The sequence below is a fragment of the Ochotona princeps genome, chromosome 17, assembly GCF_030435755.1.
Source record: "Ochotona princeps isolate mOchPri1 chromosome 17, mOchPri1.hap1, whole genome shotgun sequence".
NCBI classification, from domain to species: domain Eukaryota; kingdom Metazoa; phylum Chordata; class Mammalia; order Lagomorpha; family Ochotonidae; genus Ochotona; species Ochotona princeps.
Genome location: NC_080848.1, coordinates 27,747,648 through 27,775,400, shown reverse-complemented (window position 1 = coordinate 27,775,400; position 27,753 = coordinate 27,747,648). Strand labels below are relative to the sequence as shown.

Here is a 27,753-nt window from a genome sequence, read left to right as displayed (position 1 = left end):
AGATGTTCACTTAGTTTGTTTCAGTAGTTTTACAAGCAACAATTTCTTAGTAGTATTTGGCACTGAAACTGTTTTAAGAAAAAGGAATTGTTGGGCTGGGCATGGTAGCCCAGTAGCTGAAGTCCTCACCTGGCATGTGCCAGGACCTCATATGGGTGCCTGTTCATGTCCCAGCTGCTCCACTTCCCACCCAGCTCCCTGCATGTGGCCTGGGAAAGCAGTCAGGGACGGCCCAAAGCCTTGGGACCCTGCACCCACATGGGAAACCTGGAAGAAGCTCCTGACTCCTGGCTTCTGATTGGCTCAGCTCTGGCCATTACAGTCACTTAGAGAATGAACCAGCAGATGGAAGATCTTTCTCCTCCTCTCTATAGATCTGATTTTCCAATAAAAATAAATAATTAAAAAAAAAAGTAAGTAAATAAACAAATACGGAATTGCCATTGAATATTTTTGTGGGTCACCTTTTCTTACATGCCAGACTGTAGATTGACACACTCCATAAAGGTTGATGTTTTCTCTAGATTAGATTTTAAATGAGTTGCATGAACACATTTCCATTTTCATAGTTTAATCCAGGACTTAATTAGAAGTTAAACAAGCCAGGCATTTTGCTCTTTTCTCTTTTAAAAAGTTGGCGACTCTTGCTCACTTTCCTTTTGATGCTTAAACATTCCAATTGAGCAGTTTGAAGGATCAGGAGAGAAGCATATTTTTTTCACATGTATTTGCCATTTGTGTTTTTCCAAACTATAATAAACTCCTGGGTATAAATTAAAATGCAAAACAGACATTCTCAAGGACGATACATCTTGTAACAATGTAACTATACTTTCTGTAGAACACAGCCTCCATAGTTAAGGGCTGGCGCTCCATCTCTTTGGTCCTGAAAATGAAATATTTATTTGCTGTGTGGGTGATATTGTGAATGTATTTGCAGATGTTGAGATCTTAGGAAACAATCATCAAATATATTTTATTCTAAAATATGTGTAGTTTTAAATTAAGGTACATGTTTTATGATGCTGCCATGTTTTAATAATTTTATTTTGGATACAATAAAGCAATCAAAGAAAATATATTTTAGAGCTAATACTATTATTCTAAAAGAGCACATTATTAAGGACTAATTCAGCATTTAAACTTATTCCAGTCATAAATCTGTAGACTCAAAATGTGATTTAGCTTAAGGATTTACACTTGTAAAAGAAGCAAGGTTTCAATTAAAAGTCAATAGGTTATGCCTAAGCAACAATTAATTTTTGCCCTGGGGCATACTATTTCTATATTAAGTAGTCTCATAGAAAGCCTTTACTTTCAAGGTTTTATTTCCTCACTACACACCATGTGTGAAAAATCCATTTTTGGCACAAAATATTATACAATGGAGTTTGATCACTTCCACATGTTTTTGAGGACAAAACCTGCCTTGTGCTCAGAAGGTAGCTTGGAGTATGTTGGGTCACAGAGAACAAACAACAGAGAAGTCGGTTCACCATTTGAATAGACTGGAAGTGTGTAACCAAAGAACAATGGAAACCCTCTTTCTTTGGGGCTTTTTTAGAATGCAGTAAACAACTGGTTTTTCAAGGCGGGTCACCAACCAAAACTTCTAACAAAACAAAAGCTTAAGGAAGCTTTGCTAACAACAACAACAACCTAGTATATGAGATGAATGCTCCAGAGATTATAGGAAATCATGAAATTCATCAAGGAAGCTGACTTTAGATATACTCTCTAAATACTCACAGCCTTTTCTTCTGTTATGATGCATCACTTAATTCATATGTATCCAATCTTAAAAATAAGAACAATGACCATCTCTGTCCCTCCCAACTCCCCATTTTTCTTCTCTCCTAACTGCCAGCTTCTATGTTTGCTGAACTTCCACTTCGTCATTTCTTGCTCATCAAGGACCTTTGATTCACTTTTACTCTCTACTAATTTAATTGACAATGATGCCGTTATAAATATCAAATTACCCTTCATGAAATTATCTGCTTTGTAATGACTAAATGTCACCATTAAATTCTAAATCCACTTCCCTTATAAAAATCCCTTTATGGAATGAGTCACTTTTCTTTCAGGGTTTCTTAGAGCTCCTGATCACTCACAATTTTAAAAATAGCACCAGGGCACAGGCTCATGTCATTTGATTGGGCATTTAGGTCTAATCCACATGCGTGCTTGATGGATTTGTGCCAGGGCTGTTCGTTTTGCACTGAACCGAGGTTTTACAAAGTAGTCACTGAGGCATTAAATTTAATTACAATCATATTTTTAGTCACTATTACAATATATTTTTTACTGTGTGTATATTTCAATGTATTTTCATAATACTATCCTTTTGTTACCTACTTTGTAGCAGCTGCGACTTCGATTGCCTGATTCTTTTAATTATTAAAGAGTAAGCCACATAACTTTCAAAATAATATAGATATATTTTTAAAATACAATATGTACATCATCTCATCTTTGGAGAGAGAAAGTCCAAACTAAACTCAAGGAGATGTAGACATTTCTTTGCCTGGATTCATTGATTTGCGACAGGGAATTGTTCGCTCATGCCTGATAACAAATGAAAAGTCCTAATGATCACCGTTGCCCAGGATTCCTTCCAAAAAGTCTGCATTAAGTTGCCTCTTTTTGAATACTGTTTGCATAGTTTAAGCTAAATAAAAAGGGACTGTCCTGAAAGGAGCAATGGGGAAGAAAATAAATGCTTATAATGTAAAGTTCATAAAAAATGTATCCTAACCATTTAATAGGACTCCACGCACGTGCTGCTCAGCTCAAGTTACTGAACGAATGTGGGTCCCCATAGATCAATCACATTCCATTCAGCTCAAAACACTGCCAGTTCCAGGTCAGCCATTTCCTCTTCTGTCCCTACCTCTCAACGCATCATGAATTCTGTTTCACAATATCCAGAGTGGCCATGTCCAACTTAAGTAAAACGTCCCAATTCTTAATGAGAAGAATTTTAAATGCATGGTACCTTCATAGTGGACTTGTGGCGAACAGCCAGGGCTAAAGACCTGCTCTTAGAAGGGCTGTATTTTCTTTACAGCCAGCTCTTGCCCTGGGACTGAGGCATATTTGGTTAAGGATATGAAACTGAGAGAGGCTCCTCTGTTTTTGTTTTTTTTTTTTTAAGATGAGAAGCAAGTTCTGCAATGTTTTTGCAATAATTCAAACTGAAAGCAAATAAATGTCTCATTTTTTAGCCACACAGAAAAGAATGAGAGTACATTTTATTTAGTTTTCTAGTTATGGCCAAGACATCTCTTTCCATAAACCCTGTCTAGACTAAGTTCTTAGGGAAAAAAGAAAATAGATTGAGTGTGGGTCTTAAGAGGACAGATGGTATACATGTAGGAAAAGGCAACTGAGAGATGGACAAAAATGTTTACCACTCAGCCCTGGAGGGACTAACTCTGATTTGAGATACTTCAGAATATATGCTTCTCAAAGGTGGGGGGAGTGTTGAAGTACCGTTTACCTTTCCTGCTTTCTTGCTTTAAAAGTTTGCACTCTTACTTTTACCCTCATTCTTGAGCAGCTATAAAGAGCCTCCATGGCCTCCTCTCCAACTTCTCATAATACAGGTCTTCCTAGTTTTTCCTCTGTATCATTTTCTCCTTCTTTGTCCCTTCTTACCCTTCCTCCTAAACACTGTTGGTTTGCAAGGCAGTGTAGAACACAAGCCTATTGATGACCTCAGGGCTTCCCTTCCATCTGCCCACCACGGGCAGCCCCTGCCCTTACTGCCCACTCCTCCTACTCCTGAATTCCCCTTGCCCTCATCAGTCCCTTCTCAAAGGATCAAGCAAGGGACTCTAATGCTGAAATCATATCCTACCAGAATGAGCATGAGAACTATCCAAAGAAAATGCCTCATGTCCCTTCTCGTGTTTCTGAGGAAGTGCGTGATATGGAGCTGCATCTGTGTTCGCTCACTTGGTGTACCAGTCGTGAGAGAAGGCAAGATGCTTGGCCCTGGCACTTACTGTCTGTGTGATCTTGGACCAGTTCCTTAACCACCTGTCTGGAATTTTTTCTGGGACAAGGTAATGGAATGAACAGATAACTAGCTTTGCTCAGACTTAATTTTCTAAGTATAGAGAAAATACAGCACAGAGACCTAAATCCACTTGGGTGAGGGCCCTGGGCTTTCCACTGACTTGACACATGGCCTTGATCTCCCCGTCAGTGAGAGATCATCCACAGTACAATCAGCTTCACAAAGTTAGGCTCCACATTGAATGAGATACTACACAGATAGCTTCCAAAGCAGTACCACGCACTCCATAAATGGTAACCATTATTATAGCTATTTTACTTTTTAAAAAATTGATTTATTTGGAAGGCAGAGTTACTGAGAGGGAGAGGCAAAGAGAATCTTTCATCCACCTGTTTACTCCCCAAATGGCCACAATGGCTAGAGCCGGGTTAAGGTAAAAGTTTATATGGGTCTCCCATGTGGGTGCAAAGCCTTAAAAAAAGAAAAAGAAAAACTTGTAAACACAAATAAGAACACAGATGTCCAGAGAGCTTGGTGATATTTTCAGTCAGGATGATCACAGCTTTAGAGTGAGAGCTAGGACTGGGTGGTCAGCAGTGTGGATGGCCACTTCGTATGGCATATTGTCTGCCTACCCAGCTCAGCTCCTGACTCCTGTCACTGCCTCCTGCAGATGCGGAACCCAGGAGACGGCAGCAATGATCCAAGCAACTGGGATTCTGCCCTGGTCACTGGGGGCACTGGACAAGTAAACCAGCAAATGGGGCTTGCTCGCTTCCTCTCAAATAAATCATATTTTGAAGTGCTTTCTTGCTCTGAATATCCTTAATGTTGGTTCTTAAACTGGGTCACTATTTATTACCCCAACACTTAGTGGTATAAAACAACATCAGTGCAGTCCTGTGTGTGGTTTTGTGAGTCAGGACTTGGAAGGTGCTCCGAAGGGCAATTGTTCTCTCAGGCAGCTGCAGTTCGGTGTTCTGTTAACCAGGAGGGCTCACCCATGTGGCTGGCAGGTGTTGTTGGCAATGCTAAAGGCTTAGCTGGACAGTTCCCTGGAGTGCCCACAGAAGGACTGCCTGGCATGCAGACTCAGAATTGTCAGGCTTCCTATAGGGTGGCTGACTTCCCACAAAATCAATGTGCTAAGGGAACCAAAGAGAAGTTGTAGAACCTCTCATGACAGCTGCTGGGGTCACACGCCATCACTTCCTCTGAACTCTACAGGGGAGACCAATCATGACTCTCCTAGAGTCAAAAGGAGACACAGAGCCCACCACTGAATAGCAGGAGTGGCAATGAATTTGGGGCCATGTCTTAAAAGCACCAAAATCGGACTGGTAATTTCTGGCACAGCCAGCCCACACTTAACAAGACTTTTCCTTTGGTTTAGGTTTTGGGTTGTAATGATCTCCAGACTGTATCTTTAAACTTCATCATAGAAAACTTCAAACAAATACAAAAATAAACATAAGGGTAAAATGAACCCCCTTTTGCCATTTTCAGCTTCAAAATCCATCAACGCATGGCCAACCATGTTTCATCCACATCTCCACCTGGCTCCCCCATCTTAATTCCTGCACTGAAGTAAATCTAAGACACTAAATTGATTATTCTGTAATGACTTCAGTATATAGCTAGAAAAAAATAAGGGTTTCCTTCCTTCCTTCTTCCCTCTATCTCTCCCTTCCTTTTTTCTTTGTTACTAGATAGAGACAGACAGAAACAGAGAGCTCTCTAAATGCCCATGCAGCTTGAGCTGGACCAAAGTGCAAAAAATTAATTCCACTCAAGCTCCCCATGTGTATGGCAAGGGCATGGCCGCCTTGTCACTGCTGCTTCCCAGGATCTGTTTTGGCAGGAAGCACCAGAGGCAGGTACCAAATCCCGACTATCTGATAGAGCAGGCAGATGTCTTACTTGCCAGATCAAACGCTCCAAAGTGGTGATACTTTAATTCAAACATTCTTCTTTCACTGAAATACAAATTTCAGAGCCTACATGTGGTTGAGTGGGTTAAGCTGCTCAGGGCCCTGACATCCCATGTTAAAGAGCCAGTGTGAGTCGCGGCTGCTCTGCTTCTGACCCAGCTGCTCATATACCTGAGATTACAGCAGAAGGTGATTAAAGTACCTGAACCCCTGCCACTCACGTCGGATACCCAGGCAGATTCCTGGCTCCTGGTCTCAGCCTGATCCCACCCTGGCAGTTGTAGCCATTTAGGGAATAAACCAGTATATGCAATCTCTCTCTCTTTCTTTCTCTTCCTCTCTCCCTCCCTCTTCAGCTTGCCTTCTCTTTCTCTTTGTCACTCTCCCTTTCAAATGACACATCTTAAAAAAAAAAAAAAAAAGAAAGAAAGAAAGAAGAAGAAAAATGTCCTAAGTAAGCTACCATCTCTTTAACAAGGACAAAAATAAAATAGGAAAGGCAGAATGGCTGAATTGATGTTTGGTTTCTTCCCTTTAAATTCTAAAGGGTATTTCTAATTTCAAATACGCACCACTGGGGCTGGGCCAGCCTGCAGAAGGCAGGAGATGAAATAAGTGAGTCATCATTGGCTGCCTCCCAGGATCATTCCTGCAGGAAGCTGGTTTGGAAGCAAAAGGGATTCCAACAAAGCCTTCCAACTGGGGACGCAGGCATCCCAAGCAGGACCTTAACCTACTGCACTACAATACCCGCCTCTGATTTATTTTGTTAGACTTTTTTTTAAAAAAAGATTTATTTATTTTTATTGGAAAGTCAGATATACAGAGAGGAGGAGAGACAGAGAGGAAGATATTCTGTCCGTTGATTCATTCCCCAAGTGGCTGCAACAGCTGGAGTTCAGCCGATCCAAAGCCAGGAGCCAGGAGCTTCCTCCAGGTCTCCCACGCAGATGCAGGGTCCCAAAGCTTTGGGCTGTCTTCGACTGCTTTCCCAGGCCACAAGCAGGGAACTGGATGGGAAACAGGGCCACCGGGATTAGAACCAACACCCATACGGGATCCTGGTGCATGCAAGGTTGAGGACTTTAGGCACTAGGCTACTGCGCCAGGCCCTTTGTTAAAATCTTAAGGCGGTGCTACTTTTTAATCCAATATTGGGCATGTAGAAAGCCAGAAAGCAGGTTTTGGTGACAGTGAGGCCCAAAGCAAGGGTTCAGACTGGAGGTATCAAAGCAGGAGAGGCACAGATATTTTCCAGTTGAATTCAGGAACAAGAACGTGAAACAGAGAACATGGTGGTCTCTCCATATGCAAGCCCTCCTGGGAGAGTATTCACCCAGAACAAGGATTTGCTTGTTGAATAAAACACAGATTCAACGACAGGGAAAGCAGTTGCAATGGGAGGAAAGAAAGGCTCTAATGAATGCTGGTTCTTGGATCAATCCCAAGGGCATTTGAAACATGTCTATTTAGCTGAAGAGGGAAGACCCAGGAAGAAATGAGTATATCATTGACCAGAATTTGAAAATCAGTTCCTGTGCATGGGCCCAATGTGGTGGTCTAGTGGCTAACGTCCTCGCCTTGAACACACCAGCATCCCATATGGGTGCTAGTTCTAATCTCAGCAACCCCACTTCCCATCCGGCTCTCTGCTTGTGGCCTGGAAAAGCAGTTGAAGATGGCCCAAAGCCTTGCGACCCTGTACCTGCATGGGAGACCCGGAAGAAGCTCCTGGCGCCTGGCTTCGGCACAGTTCTGACTGTTGTGGCCACTTGGGGAGTGAATCAACAGACAGAAGATCTTCCTCTCTGTGTCTCTTCCTCTCTATATATCTACCTTTCCAATAAAAAATAAAATAAACCTTTTTAAAAAAAGGAAAGAAAGAAAATCAATGCTTGTGCAGCAGCCTACGCCAGAAGAATAAGGCAGTGAAGGAGCAAACTGCATTACCATTCCAAAGGGAGAGTGAAAGAAAACAGGAACGCACAAGAATATGAACAGCCATAAGTGAAGCGTGCTGCTACGAAACAAGAATTTGAGGACAACAAGAGAAGCAGCTCAAAGATTCTGTAAGAAGCAAACGAAAGTCTTTGAAATATTGAGCAAAAAGACTAAAAAGGGCCAACCAAACTTGAATTTGCAAATGCAGTATCATCGTCAAACACAAGAAAAAAATCAAATCGGACATTTTAGCCTGTTGAAGAAAAGTATTTGCTGATTGTCTACAATTGCCTCTTGATAATGAGCTAAACTTGTCAACATAAACTAGATGACTAAACGGTACTGTGTATGAAATAGTGCTATATATATTCCATTTATGCTCAGATTCACCTAGAAGTGCAAGGATTATTGTCCATGCAAAGTGAATATTACAGAAAAGGAGAGAGAGAGAGAGAGAAAGCTGCAGAGGCAGGATTCCTGCAAGGTGAGTAGGGAACAGCACATTGAATTGTTCAGCTTGTCCTTTCACCCCATGGACTTGCTACTGCCTTAAGAAGACGGCATCAATATACACCTTTTCTACCACTGCATTCCCAAGCACCAGCTTCTGCTTTAGTCTTTCCCAGATCATTCAAAATTACTTCTTTTATCATCCTATTCTCAACTCCGAGAGCGGTTTCAGGTCAAATCATCTTCAGCAAGCAGCCTGTGAATTGCACTAATCTCCCTAAACTTGCCCCTAATCCACTATGGAATGGTGGTTAGGAATGCAGAGCTCTAGAATCCAACAGTCCCAGGCCCATCCCAGCTGGGACAACTTTGGGGTCAGATGATCTCTGGTCAGTGGCTCTCTAGGACTCAATTTCTTCATTCATCCATGGGACAGTGAGAGTACCAATCTCACAGATGCAAGAATTAAAAGAGATATGTGTCAATGAGCAAGTCTTCCAAATAAAGACTTGTCATGGTCAGACAGCTGGCCAGGCAGGCTGCCAGAGGCCTCTCTGCTGACACTTGCCTAGAGCAGGCCAGCGCAGCTGCAGTGCTCACAGGTGACTCCGAAGGACCAACACTGTGGCCCAACAGGCTAATCTCAACCTGCTAGTGCTGACACCCAGTGTGGGTGCCAGTTCGTGTCTCGGCTGCTCCATTTCCCATCCAGCTCCTTGCTAATGGCCTGAGAGAACAGTAGAGAATGGTCCAGGTCTTTGGGCCTCTGTAGCTGGAAGCCCCTGGCTCCTGGCTCCGGATCACTTGAGCTCTGGCCATTGTGGGCATTTGGATAGTGAACCAGTGCATGAAAGACCTCTTTCTCTGTGTCTCCTTCTCTCTTTGTTAAACTCTGCCTTTCAAATGAAAAATAAATAAGTCTTTGTTTTTTTTTTTCTAAGGGTGATTGACAGAGTACTGCTGAGGGTCTAGCTGAGGGCAGGCATTGGAGGTATGAGTACAACATGTCCCAGCTCGTGGGGCCTAACAGTGGTGCAGGAAACAGCCGGGCACCATGGAGGAAAAGACACAGAAGCAGAAGCGGGTCACAGCGACACGGCCGGGTGAAAGTGTTGCAACCCTCACACGGTGACAGTCATTCTGTGCAAGGTTGGAGACTCCTCCCCAGTGCCACAGAGAGACACGTCTTTGTGAAGGAGCTGTCCCTTCCCAACAAGGGGATAAAGTCATGACACTTATCACTGCAGTGGCTTGGACAGTAAGAGCTGTGATGAATCATGCCACGGGTATAAGATCTGCTAAGCTCACCATGGATGGCATCAGGCAGTTCCTGAGCCCCAGTCCAAGCTTTAATGCGACGGTCACGTGGATGAGGACAGCCCTGGGCTGACCCGGGGAGATGTAGGCACCAAAATCTACCAGAGCACGAGGGTCTGAAAGATACCAAAGGGGCAAAGTCATTGTGAAATGAAGAATTAGCTCTATGGGAAGAAAGGCCTGGCCTTTGCTCTTTGCTGCTTAGCAGTGATCTGTAACCCCCTGGGATGTACTGCTGATAGGGGTGTTTGTGTTTGTGTGTGTCTAGGGGACAGCATGTGAGTCCTTGTGAGAGCCTTAGGTCATAGCATATCAGCTCTGACCTCTGGAAACGGCTGACGGCTAACAAGTCAGCCATGTAGGCAGAATGTGCTCAAACTCCACCAAAATTCTGGGCTTAGGTAATAAGTGTCCTTTGTTGCCAACGCTGTGTATGTCTCAGCACATACCATGGCCAGGACCCTATCATTCTACAGGGAGACAATGATCCCCAGTTCCACATTTGGACAACTCAACACCAGTTCTCTCTTGCCCAGGTGTTATCCTGAAGAGCCATGTCCAACTTGTCTCTCCCAGGCAGTGTGATGACCACGAGTCCCAGAGCTTCAGGTTAGTGACCTTTAAGCCCTTGTGGCCTAACGTCAGTATTGGCATGAGGCTTGGAGTTGGTAAAAAAGAAAACACTGCTGAACCTAGACAGGGTGTCCATGCTTGCAGGTGTGGGCACAGGGTGGAGAGCAGAGCCTGCAGCATGAAGCAGGGTCTGACACTTAACACTCTGAGGACGTACATGGTCCTTTCTGACCAGCGGTGCCCAGTGCTCAGTTCACTGCACTGACTTCAGCCAGGGGAAGGGGAGGACAGTGCCTGTGGCCTAGGGCACCAGTTGCAGCTCTGTGGGTTCCCAGAAGCACCCTCACTGCGGACCAACTGGCTACAGAGTCAAAAGTTCAGAGGTAGCTACAGCCACCCTCAAACACCTTAAAGAACTATGCTTATGATTTACAGCATTATAGACAAGAATATAGATTAAGAACCAGTCATGGGAAAAGATACAGAGTTCCAGAGTTCATCAGAAAGACAAGAAGGAGATAACACAAGGAGTTTGCACAGGGGCAGGTGCTTGGCACAGCAGTTGAGATGCCATTGGAGACTCCCACATCTCATATCACAGCGCTGGGGTTCAGGTCCAGACCTTGCTTCCAATTCCAATTTCCTGCTATGTGCACCCCGGAAGGCAGCAGGTGATGGCTCAAATGATTGGGTCCCTGTCGCCCACATGGGAGAATGGGTTTATGATTCTAGTTTACACCTTCAGCCTTACCCAGCCCTGGCTGTTGAAGGCATTTGGGGAGTGAATCACCAGATGGAAACACTAAATCTCTCCAAACACAATGAAAATAAATTTAAAATAAGTATATATCAAAAGGAGCATCGGCAAAAGTATGAGTGCTGGGGATAGACACAGCCCTAGGCTCAGAGACACAAGAAGGAGGTGGAGGAAAGGGGCTTTGCACAGGTAGCCTCTTTGTGGGACAGTCAGCCCAAAGCAACCCCTTGTAGGATTCTCCTCTGACAGAGTCAAGTGGTACAAGGGAGGCTGTTGATGTAGCTGAGCAGGTCAGCCCTTTGGGGTGGGAGAGGAGCAGAATGCTGTCCTGGGAGAGAGGAAGAAGGGACCTGGGGTTATGTCCTTGCTCTGTGTTCACTGGCTGTGTCACATCTTCAACACGTTACTGAAGCTCAGTCTCTTCATCTGCAAAACAGAGTGCTTGGGTAAGCAAGGACCCCTCGGTGGGGGTAGGGGGTTGCCCGTGAAGGGCTTGGCATAGCCCTTAGTCACAGGGAGAGCTCAGTACCCAGGAGGCAGTAATATCTAGCTACATTGCAGCTGAGCCTCTTAAGCTATTCCCAGATCGCCCATCTGAGCTTCTGCCTTGCTTTTCAGATCCAGGTACCCCAAGCAGCACCTGCTGATGGTTGGCTCCAGGTGATTCTCATTGTGCTAGAGGCCTTTCTTGTTGCTTGCTTAATCCTAGGGCCTCCTAGGAATGGCACCTTGCTGCATGCTTGCGGGTAACCATGGAAACCAGCTGCCCTGCTCAGATAACTAGAGGCACATTGGTAACAGCCTGAATGATGGTAAGGAGAGAAGCTGAGAACAAAGACTCGTAAGCCATGTTAAGCAAATAAATAATAAATAACCATGCTGCCAGAATTGGGGTTGACTGTTTTGATCCCTCAAGAGGTCTGCTACCCAGCTGCACACCAGGAATGTCCACCCTTCAGCCACACTGCCTCCAGGGCCAAGTGCAAGATGGAGGAGAGGGTCCCCTTGCATTCCCGTGAGCCTGGCAGCAGTCACAGTCACAGTCACTGCTAAGCTTGTCACAGCTGTGCCTCCTGAGGCCTTGGTGTGGAGAAACCAAACCAGAAAGGACCATTCGTGCCATCTTAGAGAAAAAGGGGTGCCTGTGTTTGCAAGGGCAGCTACAGCAAAAACACCACCAAGAAAATGATCGTCTGACAGCTCTGGAGGCCAGAAGCCAAGATCAAGGCGTCATTAATGTCATGAGGAGGAGCCCTGGCTACTGGCCATTTGCTGGAGGTTGTGGGCGCCCCGGGCATCACTGGGTTTCAGCCTGTGTCCCCATGAGGGCACTTTTGCGCCTGAATTTCTCCTCCTGTAATAACAGTAGCCACGCTGGGTTCGGGCCTACCTGAACGGCCTCAGCTTGACTAATCACATCCCTAACAAGCTTATTCCCAAATAAGATCATAGTCAGATGTCCCAATCTTCCAATTTGCAGAGACGTTTGTGGAGCGTGCAATTCAAGGCATAGCAGGAGCTGTCTATGGGGAACAGTCACCCTCGCCACACGTCCTGCTGCTTAAAGGACAGGGTCCTTCAGCGATGGCTCCAGCGTAGCCCCCGTCCCTGGGTGGGCAGCTCTGGATCCCTACTCTGCTGGCACTAGCTATGTCAGTCTCAGTCATCTTCCTCCAAGTTCAGCATGTTCCTGGAGGCACAGTTAATCCAGGTTTACTTTAGCTATGCCCCAATGGCTACAGGTAACAGGGCCAAACCCAGGTGCATTCCAAGAGAGGCAGCCCTGTTTAGAAGCGGGGACAACAAGGAGGCATTTACATGCAGCAAGGTGGGCTGTAAAGCCAGATAGAAGCAAGATGCAACATGGTGCAGGTGTGTAGATCTAGAGTGCAACCCGCTGGGCCCCTGGGACGTTTCCTTCTGGCTCTGTTTCCTGTTGTCCATGTCTGGATGCTCTGGGCCACTCCACCAGGCTGCCCGTGGCCATAGGAGGGCCTGCAGATGAGTGCTCCCCCCAGGAAAGCATGAACAATCTGGGCTCTGGTTAGCAGTGTGACCTTTGCTCACTAAGCCTCAATCTCTTTATCCTTAAAATAAGACTTGCAACAACTCTTTTCTCCCGGGGCTCTATGGGGGGACTGTGTAAGCAATCCGGAGCCTGGAACAAAGAAAAACACATTCCACAGACTCAGGGGGGAAATGGGAGCTTCTGTTGGGGGCTGTAACGCCAGCAGCCTGCCTGGATTGTGACCATCGATCCAGGTCGGGAGCTGCTTATTTGCAACCCTAATGCCTGAAACAGCTTTCCTGGCCTGAGCAGGTATTTTGCTTTTCTCTCCCCGCCCACCTCCCCACCAAGAGGAGGGATCCTGTGGGTTCCTGAGATTTTAACTGCTGGGCTAGAACTGGGTCCCTCCACGCACTCACAATTATCCTACACACTTTCGAAGTTAGTTCAAAACCACCCACACTTAGCAACAGGGTCAGGGGCACCTGAGCATGTTGAAGAGATAATTTCCTCAGACGAGACAGGAACCAGACATCAGCATAATGTGCATCCCCTCCTGCCCCTAGGAAGCCCAAGTGTGATTTAATGTGTTTCAGGAACTGAAGTTCAAAACGTGAAATTTCCTGTGTAGAGAAAAGCCATCTGTCAGAAAGCACTTAGGCAAAGGCACAGCAGATGGGGAAAGTATGTTTGAAGATGCAGCCTTGACCTTCTGTTCTTCCTTCCCTGACACTGTCATTTGGACCTCAGCGTGTGATGAGGGACTCCTCCTCTTCCCTTGGCCATGGCCTTGCCTGGTCTCCACAGAGCTGGATTCTAAGTCTGCAAAGCCCACCGGAGATCCATGTACACAGCCTGTTAACGTATCTCAAACGGAAGGGTCTATTCGCCACTCCTCCAGCCAACAAGACCTCCTTAAGCCCTGCTCTGGGCCCCCTCATTTTTCATTACTCACACCACCATCCTTGGCGAATCTGTGAAGTCAGAGAGCCTTAGCTTTTCTTGAAGCCTTAGAGGTTGGACGAGGGTCTTGGGCTCTCTCTCCAGAAAAGAGCAGCACATGGCTATTCACACCAATAGTTCCTCATGCTTTTAGTCAGTCTCCTGGCTCCCCTGGCTAATTATTCCATGATAACACCTGCTCCCCCACCCCACGAAGAAATCCATGGCTCCCCATCAACAATAAAATATATTCATGATCCTTTGCCTATATGTAAAGCTTACAAGATCTAATTACAGTGTGTCTTTGCAAGGTAGATGGTTAGCAGGTGCACAGCTCGGTCCTTGGTGACTGGGGAGCCCTATGGAAGTGTTATCTGTTGCTATGAGCTTCCTTCCTTTCAGTCCACCTCATGTCTCACTATCCTAGGTTGGTCTTTGCATGCCTGTGTTTTGCTTCTTTTGTTGCTTTTTGTTTTCTGCTTGCCAATCATGCATTGTGTCCCTAACTTCCCTGGCCTCCTCAGATCACAGTTTCCTGCTGGGGTTTGTTTGGGTATGGACTGAGTGCATCCCCAGGGGCTCATGTGTTGAAAACTAATCCTCCTTATGAAATGCCAAGAGGGAAGCAATTTAATTTGAATGTGGCATTAGGAGGCCACAATCTATAAAACCATAAATAAAAAAAACTAAATTAAAATTAACCATAATTGGGTGCCAGTTCATGCCCTGACTGCTTCACTTCCCATCCAGCTCTCTGCCTGTGACCTGGGAAAGCAGTCAAAGACAGCCCAAAGCCTTGGGACCCTGCACCCACATGGGAGACCTGGAAGAAGCTCCTGGCTCCTGGCTTTGGATTGACTTGGCTCTGGCTGTTGTGGCCACTTGGGGAGTGAATCATCAGACAGATGATCTTTCTCTCTATCTCTCCTCTCTGTAAATATGCCTTTCCAATAAAAATAAATAAATCTTAAAAAAAGAAGAAGAAAAATCTCTTTCTGTGTCTCATCTCTTTGTAAAAATCTGCCTTCCAAGTAAAAACAAGCAAATGTTTTAAAACATATGTTTCAAAAAGGACTCACCTCATCATGCAGTTAGCACCAAAGGTGGGATTAGAAGGACATTGCTCCCAAGGGGAGGGAGTGTTTAGGGCGGCAGTTAGGATGAGAGACCTCCACACCATATCAGAGTGTCTGGGTTAGTTGGGGTCCCAGTCCCACCCTGATTCCTGGTTCCTACAAATGCAGATCCCAAAAGGTACCTGAAGGCTCCAGCACTTGGGTCCCCACCACTTACATGAGACCCAAGCTGAGTCCTGCAAAGCCCTAGCTATTGTCAGCATTTGGAAAGTGAATCAGCAAATGAAAAACTTTTGTCTCTTTGTCACAGTCATTCAAATTAAAAGAATAATAATCAAGAAAACAGACATAGAAATAAAATACTAAGTATCAAGCGCTGAAAATGTGGATTATTAGGACAGGAGGTTGAAAGAACTTAATTTATTTCTTTGTTTAGACAAAAACACAGAACAAATACAAATACTGAGAGGCAGGAAGAAAAGAAGTACTTTTCAGTCATTTGCATGTAGTGGGTGCTTCGGGTATGATGTCATACTACCTACCTGAATGTGTGCCCCCAAAAGGCATAGGCTGAAATCCTAACCCCAAGGTGCTACTCTTAGGAGGCTGGTTTGGGATGGAGTTAGGTCATTAAAGAGGAATCCCCGGGGAGGGACTGAGCCCTACTAAGTGAGACCCCAGGATCTCCCTGCCTGAGGACACAGTGAGAAGACATCAACCTTCAGCCTGGCAAAAGGCCCTCTCCAGAGCCCAGCCAGGGGCACTTGGCCCTGAGCTCCTAGGCTCCCTGTTTTCAGGATTCCTTGTATCAAAGCCTGAACCCTGCGGCAGGTGGAGGTAACATCACCTTCAATACTAAGGCCATTCAACAGAGGTCACTCGGTGCAAGTCACTGAGCCAGGAGGCACACCCAGGCCTCGCTATTCCCAGGGCGTGCTTCCTAAGTGCTCAGTGGATCCACTGCCCCCGACGGGTGGGAAGAAGGTGATTTTGAAGAAGCAAAAATGCCTGGATGGGTTCAATCCCGTCCCTGTGCCCTCAGTCACAGGCACCCCAGACTTCTTGTGTGGTCTCCCCTGTGAGCAGAACACACTGCAGGGAACAGGAGAGGGACCAACCCAAGGCTGGGAGGCAAGAAAGGGACCCCCCCCTTCTGAGTCCTCAGGACTGGTAGTGCTTGCCTTTGCCTCTAGCTGGAAAAGCAGAAGGGCAGGCAGAGCATGTTCTGCCTCCTGGCTGTGTGCCAGGAGGAGTCCAACTTAGCCCTGATGACAGCAGCACAGTGGTGTCACAGGATGTTCTAGGTTCTGTTTTGACTGTGACCTTTTTACTAAGTGCCTGCCTGCGCTAAAAGTTATACGTGCCCTAGCTCATTTAATCTTTTCAACAGTCCTGCGACATCAGAGTTGGATTAGCTGACTGAAGACAGTAAGAAATTGCTCCCCCCATCAGGAGCCACTGCTGGGAACCAAACAAAATATCTAGCACACACAAACCCATCAGGAATGCTGCTTCACAGCACTACCCATGCGCTTGCAGCGCCCACCACGTGATCCAGTCTTAGATTCAGCCACCATCTGTGTTAGCTGTGCCTAACACGTGACTTTGCAAGTGGAGATAGGAGGCAAAGGTGCTCAGCAAGGGCTTTCATTACAGATGTCAGTATGCTGGTCCATATACCTGGTTACAGAAAAAGCACTTCGTAATTCACAGCGTGGGAAAGAATTCAAGGGCCAGCCTCAATCAGAAGAGCCTTCCGTTGCCTGTGACAAGGCAGGACTCTCAAAGTCAGGAGCCCACAGGGATGCATGCGGTGGTGACTCTAAGCACGAATGAGTCAGATGCTGTCACTGCTGCTGGAGACAAGAAGGTGGGGCGGCACAGCTGTCCTGCCCACTGTCCCCTGCAGGTGGGTAAGGGAGCCTGCAGCTGGCTTTGCCGCAGCGTCCCACTGCCCCCTCCGCTGCCTGCCTTCATTTCCCCAGCTACCACACAGCCGGCTCTGAGGAAATGAGCGCTGATGCCAGGGTAGTGGGGCAAGGGAAGGGAACTGATCTTGGTTAAACACCCACTGGGCTTCAGGACTGTATTAAGCGCTGGGGGTAACAGGTGTCATACAAGTGGTCACCTTATAGGCAGGGCCAGGTGCAAAGTAAAACGGGGGGCATTAGTCATCAGCTCAGTTGTAAGAATTTCAAAACACGGGCAGGAGATTCATTGGGCCTAGCTGTCAAGATGCCAGTTACGATACCTACAACCCATGTTGGAGGGGCCACACCCAGCCCCGGCTCCCCATTCCAGCTTCCTGCTGATGAAGACTATGGGAGAAAGCAGGTTGTGGCTCAAGCAGTGGGTCCCCTGCCACCCACGGAGGAGGCTGGAGATGACTTCCCGACCTCTGGCTTAGGCCGGGCCCACTCATAGCTGCTGCTGGAATGAACCAATGGCGGGAGCTCTTCTCTCTCGTCCCCTCCTCCTTCTCTTCTTTTGCTTCTCAAACGAACAATTAAAAATTGCATAAAACAAACTTTGTATAAATGGAATTGTGCAGTATGGAACCCTTATTGTTTAGCCTCTTTCCCTTAGCATGTTTCTAAAGGTTCATTCATGTTGGAGGGTGTGCATACCTGCACAGGGGCTATGTTCTAAGACTCCCAGTGATACCTGAGTTACAAACTCTATTATGTACACAGTAAACCTTCTGAATTGGTGGGCTACACATCCGTTGATTCAACTGGCTATGGTAGGTGGAAAATATTTGAAAAAAAAAAAATGCATCTGTAGGGCCCAGCGCGATAACTCAGCAGCAGCTAAAGTCCTCACCTTGAATGCATCAGGATCCTATATGGACACCGGTTCTAATCCTGGCAGTCCCGCTTCCCATCCAGCTTCCTGCTTGTGGCCTGGGAAGGCAGTCGAGGATGGTCTGAGGCCTTGGGACCCTGCACCTGCGTGGGAGACCTGGAGGAAGTTCCTGGCTCCTGGCTTCGGCTTGGTGCAGCCGATAGAGAACTGTACTTTAAATTTGTTTTTAAGGTTTAAAACTTAAAAAAATTTTTACTTATTTTACATGAAAGTCGGAGTTACAGAGAGACAGATACTCTTCTCTCTCTTTTTTAAAATTTTTTTTTATTACAAAGTCAGATATGCAGAAAGGAGGAGAGACAGAGAGGAAGATCTTCTGTCCAATGATTCACTCCCTAAGAGACCACAATGGCCAGTGCTGCGCCTATCCGGAGCCAGAAGCGAGGAACTTCCTCCAGGTCTTCCACACAGGTGGCAGGGTCCCAAGGCTTTGGGCCGTCCTTGACTGCTCTCCCAGGCCACAAGCAGGGAGCTGGATGGGAAGTGGAGCAGCGAGGACATGAGCCTATGCTCATTTGGGATCCTAGGGCTTGCAAGGTAAGGATCTACCCATTGAGCCATTGTGTGGGGCCACTTTTGTGCCTTGGGCTCCGCACATTGGTGACAACAAGTGTGATTGCTTGGTTAAGATGATGTCCACCGGGCCCGGCGGCGTGGCCTAGCGGCTAAAGTCCTAGCCTTGAACACCCCGGGATCCCATATGGGTGCCGGTTCTAAGCCTGGCAGCTCCACTTCCCATCCAGCTCCCTGCTTGTGGCCTGGGAAGGCAGTCGAGGACGGCCCAAAGCATTGGGACACTGCACCCGCGTAGGAGACCTGGAAGAGGTTCCTGGTTCCCGGCTTCAGATCGGCATAGCACCAGCCCGTTGCAGCTCACTTGGGGAGTGAATCATCGGACGGAAGATCTTCCTCTCTGTCTTTCCTCCTTTCTGTATATCTGACTTTGTAATGAAATAAATAAATCTTTAAAAAAAAAAAAAGATGATGTCCACCTGGGCCCATGTTTGGACTGGGCGTTAAGATGCCACTTGGAGTACCATGTCCCAAGTCTGAGTGTCTGAGTTAGAGCCCCACTTCCTGCACACTAGGGCAACCCGGGGCATGGCTTCAGGGTTGTGTTCCTACAGCCCTTGTGGGAGACCTGAATTGGGTTCCCAACTCCTGGATCTGGCCTGAATCAGACCTGGCTACTTCAGGGATTCGAGTAAGCAACCTACAAATGGCAGCTCCATCGGTCTGTAGCTCTGTCTGTCAAACAAACCCACAGCAGGCTGATGTCTCTATAGGAAAGCTATAGTATGATTGACTGACTAATCTGTAAGCTGCTCCTTTGAAACTGAGCGACTATGTTGTTTCCCAACATGCTTTTACTCAGTAACTTGTCATCCATTGGTGATCCTCGCCAGAAGTGCTTCTGACGTGGATAGTTGTAAGCTCAAATTCTACCATTTCTCCATGTTTGTTAGTTGGTACGCTTCTAAATCGCTGTGAACTCAGAGTTTCTACAGGTGCCATAAACCACTGCCATCATCTTTTCTGATGCTCAAACCGTCCTAAATTTGTCAAGTGGAAGCTCTAAGTTCTTTAGAAGTTTTTATACTAATCTAGTGTATATGTCACAAAAACATGATGGTTTAAGGGCACACAAAATTCCAAAATGTAAATTACATTCACATATTCTGTGTACCTTTTGGGTAATTTGTCAGCACAAAATATTTGCTACTTAAAACAAGTTGAGAAAAAATAATTGGTTGGCAATCCCTTTGATTTTCTTAGAACTGTACTGTAAAAACATTTCCTTTGATCTTGATGTGGATGTATTATAATAGGACTTCTTCCTAAGAAATTTAATGAATTTTGACTTTTATATTTACTTGAGATTGTAATAAGATTTTAAAGAAGCTCAGCTTTTAAAGAAAGGTTTAGGGCCCGGCGGCGTGGCGTAGCAGCTAAAGTCCTCACCTTGAACGCCCCGGGATCCCATATGAGCGCCGGTTCTAATCCCGGCAGCTCCACTTCCCATCCAACTCCCTGCTTGTGGCCTGGGAAAGCAGTTGAGGACGGCCCAAAGCATTGGGACACTGCACCCGCGTGGGAGACCTGGAAGAGGTTCCTGGTTCCTGACTTCGGATCGGCACGCACCAGCCCGTTGCGGCTCACTTGGGGAGTGAATCATCGGACGGAAGATCTTCCTCTCTGTCTCTCCTCCTCTCTGTATATCTGACTTTGTAATAAAATGAATAAATCTTTAAAAAAAAAAAAAAAGGGCCCGGCGGCGTGGCCTGGTGGCTAAAGTCCTCGCCTTGAGGGCCCTGGGATCCCATGTGGGCGCTGGTTCTGGTCCCGGCAGCTCCACTTCCTGTCCAGCTCCCTGCTTGTGGCCTGGGAAGGCAGTAGAAGACGGCCCAGTGCATTGGGACCCTGCCACCCGCGTGGGAGACCTGGAAGAGGTTCCAGGTTCCCGACTTCGGATCGGCACAGCACCGGCCTGTTGCGGCTCACTTGGGGAGTGAATCATCGGACGGAGGATCTTCCTCTCTGTCTTTCCTCCTCTGTGTATATCTGGGTGTAATAAAATGAATAAAAAAAAAAAACAAAGGTTTAATTGAAAGGCAAGAGTTACAGAGAGAAGCAGAAAGCCAGAGAAAGAGAGAAAGTGTATGCTCGCATTCCCTGGTTCATTCCCCAAATGCTGGGGTGAAAGCCAGGCGCCGACGCCTTGATCCGGGTCTCCCCGCGTGGGAAGCCAACTCCTTGGGCTATCACCACGCCTTCCTATGGTCCGCATTAGCAGGAAGCTGGTGTTGGAAACAGTACCCAGCCGCAGCACTCGGTGTGGGGCCTCAGTCATTTCCCCCAGTCCCTGCCCCTCCTGACTGCCAGGTCAAATGCCTGCCTCCACTGAAGCTCCCAAGTGGGGTATCCAGGTTCCGGTCTGGAAGCAAGCAGAAAACCCACGAAGCCAAACTGAATCATCCCTATTGGAAAACTTTCTAAGAAATTCAAGCAGACACTTCTGTTCATAACTGTTGACCCAAACCGAAACATGTAGTTTTCCAACTGTGAAGAAATCTACAGAAGAAGACAGAGGAAATGGCGTGTCTTCCCTAGGCAGCACCTTACGTTGCCACGTAAGTAGCCACGAAAAGTACTTGGGCAGCTTCGATGAGCATTTCGTAACAGTGATGTCTAAAGAAGTGAACTTAACCATGGTCTTTACACCAGTCATTTGTAAAACAATTCTGGAGAACAGCTTCCCCATACCATCACTTCACTGGGCACATAAAGATGAAAATAATATGCCATTTGTTCTTTAGAACATATTCTGAGGGCCCAGCGCAATAGCCTAGTGGCTAAAGTCCTCGCCTTGAATGTGCTGGGTTCCCATATAGGTGCTGATTTGTGTCCTGGCTGCTCCACTTCCCTTCCAGCTCCCTGATTGTGGCTTGGGAAAGCAGTCGAGAATGGCCCAGAGCCTTGGGACTCTGCACCCGTGTGGGAGACCCAGAAGCTCCTGGCTTCTGGCTTCAGATCAGATCAGATCAGCTCCGGCCATTGCGGGCCACTTGGGGAGTGAACCAGAGGATGCAAGATCTTTTTCTGTCTCTCCTTCTCTCTGTGAATCTGCCTTTCCAATAAAAATAAATAAATCTTTTAAAAATATATATTTTTGAAAGTTCCAAGTTGCAAATGCTAGGACTCACAAGACAAATAGATGTGCTCAGCTTTCTGTTGCTTTTGCACAATGGTTCAAATCCCAGCCACGCAGAGAAGAATGGAATAACTCCATTCAGACGACCACATCAAGTCCAAATCCATGGTCCCCATGTAAATGGATCCCATGGTCAAAAATCTCCCTAAATTTAATTCCTTCTACAACAGCCTTGCCAAGGTAGCTTCACAGCACCACTGTCAACATTTAGATAAACTTCAGCGGGCTGCTAACGTTAGCTTGTTACACCACTCTACAAATATAGCTTGAAAATCATAGCACCCTCCCCCTAATTCCTTCTCTTAACAGGAAAAACAAATGGGTAAATTTCCTTCAAGAAAACTAACATTATGGGCCCGGCGGCGTGGCCTAGCGGCTAAAGTCCTTGCCTTGAACACCCCAGGATCCCATATGGGCGCCGGTTCTAATCCCGGCAGCTCCACTTCCCATCCAGCTCCCTGCTTGTGGCCTGGGAAAGCAGTCGAGGATGGCCCAATGCATTGGGACCCTGCACCCACGTGGGAGACCTGGAAGAGGTTCCTGCTTCCCGGCTTCGGATCAGCACAGCACCAGCCGTTGCGGCTCACTTGGGGAGTGAATCATCGGACGGAAGATCTTCCTCTCTGTCTCTCCTCCTCTCTGTATATCTGACTTTGTAATAAAATAAATAAATCTTAAAAAAAAAAAAAAAAAAAAAGAAAACTAACATTATGCTGTCTGTTCTTCCCCAAAGCTTCTAGTTCAAGGAAATTGGCTCAAATTTGGATTGCCACCCGCTTGTAAATAGGATCGTAAGTGCATTCCACACCTCCCTGATTTCAGTGGCCATCTGACCACTGGTGTGAGCTTGTTCTTGTGGATAGACGACACGTCTGACCGGGTCGGTGCTTCTAGATCCCAGGACATGCATTACTGCAGGTCCAAGTTTTCCAAGGGCTGGCCTTGAGGCTAAATACACTCACAAGCATGTTTTCTTTGGCCCGCAGTGTGCTGTTGCTGTTTGTTTTTCAAGCAACATCAGCTGCCAACATTTAAAAATGAGACGTCCCATCATAATCCAGATCTACAGCTTCTCTTGAGAATCTGAAAAATCTGTCAATGTGGGGACAGTTTTATTAGACCACCTGGAGTGGAGAAAGTATTTCCTCCTTAGGTAGAGTGAGTGGCTATCCAATTTACCCCAGTCCCCACCACTCCCTAGCCTGACTCCTGACTGCCTCTATCCAGATCCCTTATCTGCCTGCACTTGATGTTGACATTAGGATCCTTACTCTATAGGGGCACTGTTTGCCCCGGGCTACAACCCCACATGTTCCTGGTTTACAGACGGACGTGTACCTCCACAGACAAAACAGGAAGCAGTGACAATGCATGAAGACTGTTGCCTTCATTCCCAGCACAAGGCAAACTCTGTTCCCCGACCCCTCCTTCCTTGGGCAAACAGGCCCGGAACTCAGCCCTCCTCTCTCCGCCCGGTCAGCTCCGTCCACCTGCTCCGTCTCCTGCAATTTGCTCCGGGTTTTCAGCTTCCTTGCTGCCCTTAAAAACAAACACTGTGGCTTTTTTTTTTTTTTTTAAATTTTACTGCTAATTGCTGCAGGGAAACGGACAGGAAATAACAACCAGGAGGAAATTACCAAGTTTGAAAAGACTTTAGGCTTCTTAGTCATGGTCCCTGGCTCCTTTAATGAGGTGGCACCTGGTGCCACTGTTTGCATTCTTTCTGTCTCAGCTCCTGGATTACCTGCGAAGGGCCCGGAGCGATTGCACGCCCCAGCACGGGCCGGCAGGTGGCAGCACAGGGCATTTCTTCAGCCCTTCCTGCAGCCGGCGGGCAGGCCGGCGCCGATTTCTAGAAGGTCTGACTTCTTGCCACACCAGGGCCAGCACTTGGGCTCAGATCCGGTACACACCAGAACCGGCCCAGAGCCTCCCCTGACCCGGTCCCCCTGGTCTGCCAAGGAACCAGCTGTGACCTCCCTGTCTGTATGCCTTTGCACTGTTTAGCATCATGATTAGAATCATGAACCATCCCGGCTCAAGGGAATTTTCCAGCCTCAGACACCAATTTCATAGCCAAGTCAAGGCCTCCAGACTTGACCGGTGTGGGCTGGGAGCCTCCCTGGATGTTTGCGTGGTTCCACTCGTGCCAGCCTGCCCCTCCCAGTTTAAAAGCGTATGTACGAACGTCTGTCTAACTCGGATGCATTTTCCTAGTGTCACAGGTGAAGCCTTGCCTCTCAGAGAGTAGGACTGTGCCAGGAAATAGAGACCTGGCAGCCACAGGGAAATCAAAAGAAGCTCTTAGGGTCAAGCACAGTAGCCTAGTGGTTAAATACTCAGCTTGCATGTGCCAGGATCCCGTATGGGCGCCAGTTTGTGTCCTTGGCAGCTCCACTTCCCATCCAGCTCCCTGCTTGTGGCCTGGGAAAGCAGTAGAGGACGGCCCAAAGTCTTGGGACCCTGCAGCTGTGTGGTAAAAGCTCCTGATTCCTGGCTTTAGCTCAGTTCCAGCCATTGTGGACACTTGGGAAGTAAACCAATGGATGGAAGATCTTTCTCTCTGTCTCTCCTTCTCCGTGTAAATCTGACTTTCCAATAAAAATAAATAAATCTTTTTTTAAAAAAATGGGAAAAGCCATGTCACAAAGGCAGCACTGGCTTGAAGGGCTCAGGGTAAGGAAGGGGACAGTCTTGGCTACTACCCCTCAGGGAGTCTTGTTGGTACTGACATCCTGGGGGTCGCAGGCCCAACGCCCTCCTGCTGAGGCACCATCTGCATTTTAGCAGGATTCCTACTGCTTCAGGAGCCTACCAACCCCAGCCTGGCCTTACCCAAGCTGTGCCCTCCTTACTTCAGGGAGCTTAGAAACATACAGAAAATGGTCATTAAGAAAGAGCCCCCCCACCGTGTTCCTCGGGCCTAGGAATGAGGATGTCGGTACCCAACCGAGGGCACCTGTGTGTGCTGCCAGGCTGTGGCTCCTGACCCCAGCTTTCTGCTAACAGCCCTGGGAAGCAGCCGTGATGGCTTCAGCCGCTGGGCTCCCGCCACCCGATGTGGAAGACCCGGCCTGAGTTCCCGGCACACAACTTTGTCCCAGCCTAGCCCTGACCACCGGACATCTGGGGAGTAAACTAGCAGGCAAAAGAACACTCTGCTTCCTCTCTCCTCCTCCTTCCCTCTCTCTTCTCTCTCGCTGCCTCTAAAATAAATAAAATCAAAAATGCTTTGTACACCATATGGACTTTCCTGGAACATATAGGATACACACATCCGAGAAGATGGAAAGAATAAATACAGTGAAGAGGGGGCAGTGGCTGTGGGCAATCTCCCTGCAGGCGTTGAGCTTTTACTTGGCTCCTGAAGAAGATGACAGGCATGTGCTAATGACGAAGGACAGGATAGGGAAGGGCCTGTCCGCTGGACGGAGCAGGCCCCCTGGGAGGCAGTGGCCTACAAAGCTGGGTGAGTCTATGCGTGTCTGCAGGCTTTCACTGGCTCCTTGCAGCTAAACGCACCCCAGGGCCACAGCTCTCGTGGGAATTCCTCAGAGGTGCCTGCCAACATACCAAGCCCCTTTTCTTGGGATTCCTACAGGAAGGTTCTTAATTTCTTCCCTCCTTCTGCATCCGGCTGCTCGATATCTGGTTCTTCTTTTAGAACCAAAAAGAGGAGAAATACCCTACATGAACCTTCTCCCCAAATCCTGGAGCCTTCCTTAAGAGTAGTACAGATACCTTCCATAAAGCTGAGTTAACCACGCGGGAGGACCAGCAGTTCAAAAGAAAATGGAGTGAGATCCTGGTCCTCATCGCTGTCTTGCTGACTAGGGACCCTCTGCAAAGCTGGAGTGAGCCCATGGAAGCCCAAGTCCAGAGTGGGTGGTGACTTTTTTCCCACAGACAGGGAGCCATGGGGACCCTCTCCTCTTCTGCCACATTCAGAGGGGAGACGCTGCGGCTCCGCCTGCAGAACGTCAGAGTGCCCTCACTGCTGCCTGAGGGAAAGCAAGCAAGGGCAACAGGGCCCCCCCAGGTTCCCGAAACCCCCCAAGACCAGGAGATCCCGGAAGAGGACTAGGAGCCCCTGGCACCTGGAGGAAATACCATCCAGGAATTTCCTCCAGGTTACCCATGTGGATGTAGAGGCCCAAACACTTGGGTCATCCTCTGCTGCTTTCCTAGGCGCATTAGCAGGGAGCTGAGTCAGAAGTGGAGCAGCCAGGACTTGAACAGATGCGCATAGGGGATGTTGGCTACACAAGCAGAGGCTTAGCTTGCTGTGTCACAACAGTGGCCCTAATGTGATTCTTCAGAATAGTTCTCCCATAAGCTCAGGGTCTCCTCCCCTTGTCTGAGCCCTCTTGCAGGGGTGGGGGTGAGAGGGAAGCTGGAGGGGAGGGGAAGTCACTGAAACAGAAAGGCACACTGAATCTAGCCCAGTGGGCATCTGCCTCTTGGCTTCAGGGCTGCAGACCCCTCTACCCACCTCTGCAGGGATGGCCCTTCAGCATCTCTGTCAGCGCCGCTCAGCAGGCAGCTGCTCTCCAACCGCTCACCCTACCTGGAAAGAGCTGGTAACTGCAGCGACACAGATTGTTAGGGTTGACAGGAAGGACATGGGAAAGATCCCTGAGCTTCTCCAGTTAATGTCCTGCACTTGGAGTTTATATTCAGGGAACTACTGTCCTGTGACAGACAGACATTTGCTCTCAATGACGGCAAGCTCTTCTTCTCAGCCACCCACCAGCGATGGCACAGATGATAGAAACAACACACACACTCACTCACCATGAATTCTGTGCTGGTGCCAGCCCAGCTATGGGAGATGGTGCTGAGAGTGGTCCCGCATGCGTGGCACACACATGAGTTATAATAACACTGCCCTTAGCTGGTGTGGTGACTTAATAGGCTAATCCTCCGCCTTTGCAGTGCCGGCATCCCATACGGGCGCTGGTTCATGTCCCAGCTATTCCACTTCCAATCCAGCTTCTGACCTGGAAAAGCAGTGGAGGATGACCCAAATCATTAGGACCCTGCACCTACATGGGAGACCTGGAAGAAGTTCCTGGTTCTCAGCTTTGGACTGGCCCAGCTATTTGGGGAGTGACCTGGCAGATGAAAGACCTCTCTCAATCTCTCCTTCTCTCTGTAAAATCTGCCTTTCCAATAAAATAAATAAATCTTAACTGTTTTCTATAGCTGTGTCTTAGCAGCAATTCAAGAATGGGTGGATGGTAAGTAGAGTGTGGTACTTGCATAGATACTGCGGAATATTACTCAGCCTTTAAAAAGGGAGGGAGTTCTAGCACCCACCACAACATGGATAAGATTTGATTGAATTATCTTCAGTGAAAACAGAAGTCACAAAAAAGACAGATATTGTATGATTTCTCCAATAGGAAGTACCCAGGATAGTCATATTTATAAAGGCAGAAGAATGCTGGCTGCCAGGGACTAGGGGGAGGAGACCCTGGGAATTTTTTTAATACAAATGAGAATGTTCTGGAGATGAGTGGTGGGTGGCGATGGTAGCACCCTGGGTGTGTGCTTAAAGCCCCTGGATGGGCCACTTTAAAGTGATCATTTATGTTTTGTATAATTCTTATCAGAGGAGGCAGGTGCGGGCAGGGAAGAGTGACTTTTCCAGCCAGTGTGAGCTCCAGGGAGCTGTCTTAGACATGTTCAGTGGAGGAGACATGGTTTCAGCCCTGACACTTGGATCTAAATTCACAATTAGACAAGCTCACGAGCTCATTATGCAGCCATCAGTCAAACAACATATCCGTGGCTTGCATCGTGACGACACAAAGTTTATCAGCCAGGCAGTCTCCTTAGCTTGCAGATCATGGCTTTTCCAACTCCAGTGTACCTGCAGTTCTGCCTCAGTGGGTCTGGGATTGGACCTGGAGAGTTCTGTGTGTCTGATGGGTTCCCAGGCAGTGCTGCTGCTCATGAGAACCCATGTGTTGTGCAGTACCAGTGGGGATCTTTGCCCAGGTGCACCGCTGAGCGCACCGGGAGGTGAGAGTGCTAGAGTCTGCAGGGAGAGCCGTTCCTGGCCAGTTAAAGTTATTTCTAGAATCCTCCTGTTCTCTTCTCATTGCCATCCAAAGTCCAGTTTTGGGGGACCTGTAAGCTGCTTCCTTTTCTC

The 27,753-nt window shown here is 47.5% G+C and overlaps 1 long non-coding RNA gene across 2 annotated transcripts in view; it reads right to left on the bottom strand.

Annotated features, from left to right (window-relative positions):
• Positions 1-11,221: 11,221 nt before the first annotated feature.
• LOC131482417 (uncharacterized) overlaps positions 11,222-27,753 on the bottom strand; it is a 44,841-nt gene continuing 28,309 nt past the window's right edge. For both annotated transcript variants that reach the window (XR_009246977.1, XR_009246978.1), the window contains exon 3: positions 11,222-11,321. This is a non-coding gene — a long non-coding RNA (uncharacterized LOC131482417). The remainder of the gene's footprint in view (positions 11,322-27,753) is intronic.